The following is a 10,145-nucleotide window of genomic DNA, read 5'->3' on the forward strand; positions in this document are numbered from 1 at the left end:
ACTGTTAGTTTATTAGCAGACTTCCTTCCCAGTATGCATTGCATTCGGTTTAACTCTCCAGAAACTCTTCCTTCTTCTGGTTTGAATGAAGTTACAGGATAGAGACTTGTTATGTATGTATGTTTGGTGAATCATAGGTCAATTTCTGATAAAAAGAAAATACAAAACCATAATAAAATCTACTATCTATCTTATCTATGTATCTGGGAATTCACAATCAAGAACGCTTCTCTCTGATGCACATGGCAAGTACAATCCACTACAAGTAAGTGTATTGCAGCTGCAGACTATATGCTGAGCTGTGTATTAATCATGTGATACAAGAGGAACTTAAACCTAGCAAACCTTGTGAAAAAATAAATAACACTGGATTTCAGTTCATCAGTTAATGCATTCAACTTGGAAACATGAATCAGCATGACTACACATTTGTTGATTGAACTTATTGTCTTAAGTTCACTCAGTTAGCTTTTCTACATTAGAACAACTAACCTAATGATCTTTGACCTAACTATTCAGTACTACTTCAGTCAACTCACAATTTTAAGGCAGCACAGACACTAACTTTTTTAAGTTGAAACAATAAGGTTTCTTTTACAGTGTACATTTTGTGTTTTAAGAATTTAAGAATGTTATATACAGTACTGTGCAAAAGTCTTAGGCATATGTCAAAGATATCCATAAAGCGAAGATGCTTTCAAAACTAATGAAATGAAGTTTCTGAATGTCAACAATTTACAATAAACAGCAGTCTAGTGACACACTAATGCAGAAAACAAATAAACATCTAAGACTTCTAAGAAATGTATATAAAAAAATCTAGGGTGCCTAAGACTTTTGCACAGTACTGTACATTGGATTTGAAATGAAAGAATGACTATTAGGTTAAAGTGCAGACTTTGAGCTCCATACAGCCATATGCACATGGGCAGAAACTCAGGGACATGCAGCTACATCCTGGTCTTATTGAGTGGGTGATGGACTTCCTCCCTGGGAGACCATTCCAGGTCAGATAAGCTTCTGAGCAGCACTGGGGACCCCAGGTAACTGTTCCCTAACCCCCCCCCCCCCCTTTAAAACTAGAAAATCTGTGATTGGATCCCCCCATCATAATCCGTGGGGGTGCAGTTGAGTAAAAGTCAAAAAGTTTCTACTTTTTACAAATCTTCTGATGGTGTCTAATCTAAGATCCACTCTGGTCTAATGGACGATCCTTGGGTATGGGCGGGTTCCTTTCCCATTGATAGGGATTTTAGTTTAATGCATCTTTGCCTGATAACAACGTACCACTTGGCATCTGTTGTAAATTTCAAATTCTACATAAAGCCTAGAGTTTACATTTCGGTAACACTTTATAATAACCATGATATATTGTATCATAGCTTTTTACCCTTTTTACCGTCTCTTATCAGCTATGATACAATATATAATTTATAAACAAATGATTTTATATTACACAAACTAATGATAAAATAACATAAATTATAGCATTACTAATAATTAGTAAACATTATTAATGATCATTTCATTGTTTGTTAACAGTAAAATAACTATTAACTAAAGTTTAATTAACTATCAATTTACCATTTATTAATGATGGTTATTATAAAGTGTTACCTACATTTCCAATCATGAAATATAAAAATAAACATAAAAATGTTATTACAATATCAGTCAGGACATTTTATTACATTATTGGTCAAGTTATTACATTATTGGGTTTTATTACATTTTCGATCAAGTTAAGTGCAAATTTTATTACATTTTCAGGCGTTATTACATTTTCAGGAAATTATTAGATTATTGGGTGCTACAGTCCTGGTTAAGCCTGGCTGCTGCGTTTTGGGCCAGTTGGAGCCGAGACAAGATCGTCTGGCTAAGGCAGGACAGCAGGGCATTACAATAATCTAGCGTGAGAAAATTAAAACATGAATTAGACGTTCCAGATCTTAACGGACAGCATTGATCTCATTTTTGCAACATTCCTTAACTGGAAAAAACAACACCCAGGTTTCTAGAGGAGGCCTTAATGTTTGGAGCCAGAGGGCCAATATGGAGCTGAACCTCACTGACCAAGTGACAGGGGCCAAAAACAAGAACCTCAGTTTTAATCAGTTTAGCTGCAGGAAGTTAAAAGATCCAGTCCTGAACATCATCCAGACAGATTATTGGGTTTAACAGACAAGCAGCTGAATGTCGTCAGGGTAACGATACGAGATACAACCAAAACTGTTGAAGATCTGACCCGAAGAAAGCAAGTACAATGAGAACAGACGGGGAGGTGAAGGAGAGCTTAGAAATTGGTCTGTAATTATTAAGAGAGAGGGGATCGAGGCCAGGTTTTTTAAAAAGGGGCTGGACACATGCAGTCTTGTAGTAATCAGGTACACAACCGGAGATAAGGGACTGGACAATGGAGAGGAGACTATGGCCAATGACAGGCAGGACGTCTTTGAGGAATTTGGATGGAATTATATCTGGAATTAAATAATGTTAACTGTAACTTTCCTTTGTTCCCAGTCCGTGTCTCAGCAGCAGCTCCAGGTCTTCAGTTTTCTCTGAGACGATTCCCACAGCCTTCAACAGCAGACTGATCCTGCTGAAGCCAGCCTGACTCAGCTCCTAGCAACAACAACAACAACAACAACACATTGAATATTTAAAGAGAAAGTCACCAGTAAATCTGTTTTGAGTTATGAACACAGATACATGGCTTCTATATGGTGAATAACATTAATGTATTTTTTTCTGTAATCAGGTGTCATTGACATTGAAATGCTTTTTTCAAGAGACCTGAGAAAAACTAAAATGTATAAAAATGACAGACAAGTCCAAGTCACACATTACAGTCAAGTTAAGGTTTGAGATTTATCATTAAAAATCATTTATTTTGTAGATACATTAGCTAGTTTTAATGCTAAAGTAGTTTAACAGACTCTTTTGCTCAATGTATTTCAGATGAAGTTCTGTTGGTTATCAATAGAGAAAGCATCCACAAAGGATCATTTGACCCTTTGTAAACACATGAGCCCATTACACTGTCCAACAACAGAGACACTGTCCAACAACAGACACTGTCCAACAACAGAGACACTGTCCAACAACAGAGACACTGTCCAACAACACAGACACTGTCCAACAACAGAGACACTGTCCAACAACAGACACTGTCCAACAACACAGACACTGTCCAACAACAGAGACTGTCCAACAACAGACACTGTCCAACAACAGAGACACTGTCCAACAACACAGACACTGTCCAACAACAGAGACACTGTCCAACAACAGACACTGTCCAACAACAGAGACACTGTCCAACAACACAGACACTGTCCAACAACAGAGACACTGTCCAACAACAGACACTGTCCAACAACACAGACACTGTCCAACAACAGAGACTGTCCAACAACAGACACACTGTCCAACAACACAGACACTGTCCAACAACAGAGACACTGTCCAACAACAGACACTGTCCAACAACAGAGACACTGTCCAACAACACAGACACTGTCCAACAACACAGACACTGTCCAACAACAGACACTGTCCAACAACAGAGACACTGTCCAACAACAGACACTGTCCAACAACAGACACTGTCCAACAACAGAGACACTGTCCAACAACAGACACTGTCCAACAACACAGACACTGTCCAACAACACAGACACTGTCCAACAACAGACACTGTCCAACAACAGAGACACTGTCCAACAACAGACACTGTCCAACAACACAGACACTGTCCAACAACAGACACTGTCCAACAACAGAGACACTGTCCAACAACACAGACACTGTCCAACAACAGAGACACTGTCCAACAACAGAGACACTGTCCAACAACAGACACTGTCCAACAACACAGACACTGTCCAACAACAGAGACACTGTCCAACAACAGACACTGTCCAACAACAGACACTGTCCAACAACAGAGACACTGTCCAACAACAGACACTGTCCAACAACAGAGACACTGTCCAACAACAGAGACACTGTCCAACAACACAGACACTGTCCAACAACAGACACTGTCCAACAACACAGACACTGTCCAACAACACAGACACTGTCCAACAACAGACACTGTCCAACAACAGACACTGTCCAACAAGACAGACACTGTCCAACAACAGACACTGTCCAACAACAGAGACACTGTCCAACAACACAGACACTGTCCAACAACAGAGACACTGTCCAACAACACAGACACTGTCCAACAACACAGACACTGTCCAACAACAGACACTGTCCAACAACACAGACACTGTCCAACAACAGACACTGTCCAACAACAGAGACACTGTCCAACAACACAGACACTGTCCAACAACAGAGACACTGTCCAACAACACAGACACTGTCCAACAACAGACACTGTCCAACAACACAGACACTGTCCAACAACAGACACTGTCCAACAACAGAGACACTGTCCAACAACAGACACTGTCCAACAACACAGACACTGTCCAACAACACAGACACTGTCCAACAACAGAGACACTGTCCAACAACAGACACTGTCCAACAACAGAGACACTGTCCAACAACAGACACTGTCCAACAACAGAGACACTGCCCAACAACAGAGATACTGTCCAACAACAGACACTGTCCAACAACAGAGACATTGTCCAACAACAGAGACATTGTCCAACAACAGACACTGTCCAACAACAGAGACACTGTCCAACAACAGACACTGTCCAACAACACAGACACTGTCCAACAACAGAGACACTGTCCAACAACAGACACTGTCCAACAACACAGACACTGTCCAACAACAGAGACACTGTCCAACAACAGACACTGTCCAACAACAGAGACATTGTCCAACAACAGACACTGTCCAACAACACAGACACTGTCCAACAACAGAGACACTGTCCAACAACAGACACTGTCCAACAACAGAGACACTGTCCAACAACAGAGACACTGTCCAACAACAGAGACATTGTCTAACAACAGACACTGTCCAACAACACAGACACTGTCCAACAACAGACACTGTCCAACAACAGAGACACTGTCCAACAACAGAGACATTGTCCAACAACAGACACTGTCCAACAACACAGACACTGTCCAACAACAGAGACACTGTCCAACAACAGACACTGTCCAACAACAGAGACACTGTCCAACAACAGAGACACTGCCCAACAACAGAGACACTGTCCAACAACAGACACTGTCCAACAACAGACACTGTCCAACAACAGAGACATTGTCCAACAACAGACACTGTCCAACAACAGACACTGTCCAACAACAGAGACATTGTCCAACAACAGACACTGTCCAACAACAGAGACACTGTCCAACAACAGACACTGTCCAACAACAGAGACACTGTCCAACAACAGACACTGTCCAACAACACAGACACTGTCCAACAACAGAGACACTGTCCAACAACAGACACTGTCCAACAACACAGACACTGTCCAACAACAGAGACACTGTCCAACAACAGACACTGTCCAACAACAGAGACATTGTCCAACAACAGACACTGTCCAACAACACAGACACTGTCCAACAACAGAGACACTGTCCAACAACAGACACTGTCCAACAAGAGACACTGTCCAACAACAGAGACACTGTCCAACAACAGACACACTGTCCAACAACAGAGACACTGTCCAACAAGAGATACACTGTCCAACAACAGAGACTGTCCAACAACAGACACACTGTCCAACAACAGAGACACTGTCCAACAACAGACACTGTCCAACAACAGAGACACTGTCCAACAACAGACACTGTCCAACAAGAGACACTGTCCAACAAGAGACACTGTCCAACAACAGAGACATTGTCCAACAACACAGACACTGTCCAACAAGAGACACTGTCCAACAACACAGACACTGTCCAACAACAGACACTGTCCAACAACAGACACTGTCCAACAACACAGACACTGTCCAACAACAGAGACACTGTTCATCAACAGACATTGTCCAACAACAGACACTGTCCAACAACAGAGACATTGTCCAACAACACAGACACTGTCCAACAACAGAGACATTGTCCAACAACACAGACACTGTCCAACAACAGAGACACTGTTCATCAACAGACACTGTCCAACAACAGACACTGTCCAACAACAGGGACATTACGAATAAGAAGTTCTTGGCATGGATTTTATTTTATTGAGGAATTGAAATTAAGAAGTTTCTTAGAAAATAAATTTTCTTTGTAAGAATTCTCTTGCGAAATATTTATAGTGGGGCGGCATAGCTAACCTATTGTTCATTTTGTGATAAAAGCGCCAAATTTGGTACATATATAGATTAATATATGTAGAAGAATTCTGGATATTGGGCCATTGCAGATTGGCATTCTGATTACCATGGCAACCATTTTCCAAAATGGCTGCCAGCGGTTACTGGTATAGAACACTTTGACCACCCCCAAGCTACTGTTTCCATGTTTTCAGCACCACAAATATTATTTCCATACAAGTTAAAGTGAAAAATATGTTTTATTACAATGTAAGGCAATAATAAATGAAAGAAAATGCAACAAAATGGTGAGATTGTCTCTACATGTTATAGTGATAACTGGATTAAACCGTAGCAGTAGCGAGTACAATTACGTATTAACATAGGCCATGTAACAATGTTCAGTGAATGTACTGAAGCCATTAACTATGCTACTTAAGTTATTTGAAAAGACCAGTGTAATTGCTGTATACAATTTGATCCATTCTATGAACATATCTTGATCATGTTAATTGTTCATCACAGCAAGACAACTTGCCATGGACCATGGCATGGCACTTTAATGTTTGAATAAATGAGAGAACTTATGGCGCTTTTCCACCGCATGGTACTGGCTCAACTCGCCTCACCTCGACTCGACTCTACTCGCTTTTGGTAGTACCACTTTGGTTTTCCACTGCAGATAGTACCCCCTCAATGTGCCCCACCCCCCACAACTGGTTGTCATAGCGACGTCACATCAAACGCGACACACACAGCAACAATGGAGGATATGGAAGGGATGGTGTTCTTGATTCTTGGTATGTGGCTGTTAGTCACAGCAAGGAGACAGATTTTATTTCAGAAGAGGCTGAAGGCAGCGAGACAACAGACTGCTCTCTGGTTGCTCAAGGCGACGCAAGAGGGTAAGCTAACCTGGTAGCTAGCATTAGCATATATGTCCCATGTTGCGATGACGATTCTCTCTACCTATCAGTAGTCTGCAGTGTTTTCACGTCACCTTTTGGTATCGCCTCAGCTTTCTTGGAACCTCGATGGAGGTGCCTTCTTGCACCTGCAGCGCTTTCTGCAACCACTCTTGAAGCCACAAGAGATCAGCTTGTAGCAGGATTTTGATGCTTGTGGCAACGTCGTCCAGTGGGGCTCATACATTACTTCTGTCTTCACCCACCCCCAGTCAGTTGGTGATGGCAGCACAGGGTCTGGTAGCAGTGTCTTCTCCCAGATGTGACCACCCTGGTAGACTGCTCTCTTGACGTGCTCCACCAGAGCAGCTCGGGTAGGCGGGATTTGCTGCGCCAAACACAAACAACATGCTGTGTCATAGCCTGGATTGACAATGCAATAGGTCAGCCAGATATGGTTCCGCTCACACCCATGTCTATAGAATGGGGGGGGTGAAAAACCAACGCTACACTTATTCATGTTGACAAACAGTAAGGTGTAACGCTGGCCAACCCTGTGTCTCCATCGAGCTTCAACATGAGAGAATCAAGCCTAGTAGGTCATTTCTTCACAGGTCTCTACAGGTGTACCAGTACTGAGTACAGAACCGGAGAAAGACCCAGACACATCCAACAGATAGAACCTGATGAATGGACAGGGCGTCAACCAGGACGCCGCTGTGCAGATCTCCTCCACACCTGTTCCACTGCACAGTGACGTTGACGCCACATTCCGTGTTGAGTGCGCGCAGGGTTAGTGTTAAGGTTAGGGTTACTCTAGGGCCTAGATTCACTATTAGTGAATCTAGGCCCATCATGTCTGTCATTACATCCCATAGTTGTTACCATGGTAACCATCCTGTCAGTCATTATACCCAGGTGTGTATCTCATAGTGGTTACCATGGTAACCACCCTGTCAGTCATTATACCCAGGCGTGTACCTCATAGTGGTTACCATGGTAACCATCCTGTCAGTCATTACACCCAGGTGTGCATCCCATATTGGTTACCTTGGTAACCACCTGGTCCAGTCTGGTGACCAGCGAGGCGGACAGTCCTTCTTCATACAGCAGAGAGACCAAAGCAGTCGAGTCGCTGCGCTGCAGACAGTCTTCCATCCTGAGCTCCAACTGACAGACACATGACCTTTGACCTTTAATATTCATAATGAGTTGACCTCAGTGACGTCATGACCCCTATTCATTTGAGGTCACTGGAGGGGACTTTAACATTTATATTTATTATTTTATTCTGTATTTAACATTTTATATTTTTTTATTTTATTCTGTATTTAACATTTTATATTTTTTTTATTTTATTCTGTATTTAACATTTTATATTTATTATTTTATTCTGTATTTAACCTTTAACATTTATTTTTTCTAACTTTACCCTGAGTGACCACCAGGAGGCGCCACATGTCTCACATTACACCCAATAAATATCTGCCAGCTCTTACATAAATTATATATTTATATATATGTAGACTATATACAGAAATATATCCATAGAATATCTTTATATTTTATATTTTTCACTGTATAAAACTGTCAGTTTGTCTCTATTATTGTAGTCTAGCAGTTTTTAAGTTCATGTTTTATTTATTTAGATTTAATTTTCTGTCACATCATTATTTTTTGCATATGAATATGCTGTTATTGTTTAACTAGTTAGTTAAAATAAAAAATCAACATTAGCCTCATTACTTTATGCAGAATTATTGAATCACAACCGGTTTAATTCATTTAATGACAGTTTGGGATTTATGGGTTGAAGCTGCATCAGGTGTGTGTGTGTGTGTGTGTGTGTGTGTGTGTGTGTGTGTGTGTGTGTGTGTGTGTGTGTGTGTGTGTTTTGCTAATTCCTGTCGAGTGGCCAAGTTGAAGAGTCTAAACAGACCAAATCCGTCTGTTTTAATAAAAAATAACTTTAAATAATCTCTGTCCAAGGCTTTCAGTCAAATTTAGCACATTGACTTTATTACTTTACTGTCTGAACAGCTTGAATCACACTGTTAAATATACAGGTTTTATATGATAAAATACAGTAAATAGACAGACAATCGACAGTAAACTACAGTAAAACTCACTGGTTTAGGAGGTAAAAATATAATTTATATTAACCATGATAAACTACATTAAATCTACAGTTTTCAGATGATAAACTGAATTAGTTTTCAGAGGTAAAAAATAATTTCTATTTATGTGTTAACTGGTTAAATATATTGGCGTATTTACCATCTTCGGTGTTTTCTTCCGTCTTCCTCTGCTTTTTCGGGAGCGCGAGCGGCTGCCGCTAATTAATTAATTAACAAGTGTGACGAGTCGCGTGATCCACAGAGGGAGCACGAGACTTCAATTCAGTGTTAAACCCAAGTGAGAGAGGAATTAATATTAATAGAGCCAACTGAGAACTCTAATATAATACAGTGTTTTAATATTATGAAACTATTCGATTATTATAGACTATTGTAGTATTAGGCTATATTAGGCCTATTATTAGAATACAGAATGTAATGTGGGCCCGCATATTATTATAGACTTGTATATTAATATGTAGGCTATGTTATAGAATATAAGTATGTTACTAATATTAATGTAATTCAGAATATGAAACTGAACATTCAGATCTAGATCCATACATAGCCTATGTTTCCACAAGCGGCATTTAGAAATATATTCAGTATAATTCAATATAATAGTTTATAATATTTTAATAAATGGAAATATATTCAGTATATTTCAGTGAAGCCGTTAAAAAGGTAAAACAGATTTTATTAAACAGGTTTCAACATCGTGGCCTTTAGCTGCAGAGTTTTACTGATTTTACATTTTCCAGAATCAAACAGAAAATAAAGTAACTGGGAAAACAACAAACAGCAAATCAGATTTAAATATGAACATTTTTCTGCAATAAACTGCAGTTTATATTTAA

This window comes from Centroberyx affinis, unplaced genomic scaffold (assembly GCF_046629955.1).
Source record: "Centroberyx affinis isolate AG114_WGS23_722 - 3 ecotype Tasmania unplaced genomic scaffold, CSIRO-AGI_Caff_v1 ptg002067l_1, whole genome shotgun sequence".
NCBI classification, from domain to species: Eukaryota; Metazoa; Chordata; class Actinopteri; order Beryciformes; family Berycidae; genus Centroberyx; species Centroberyx affinis.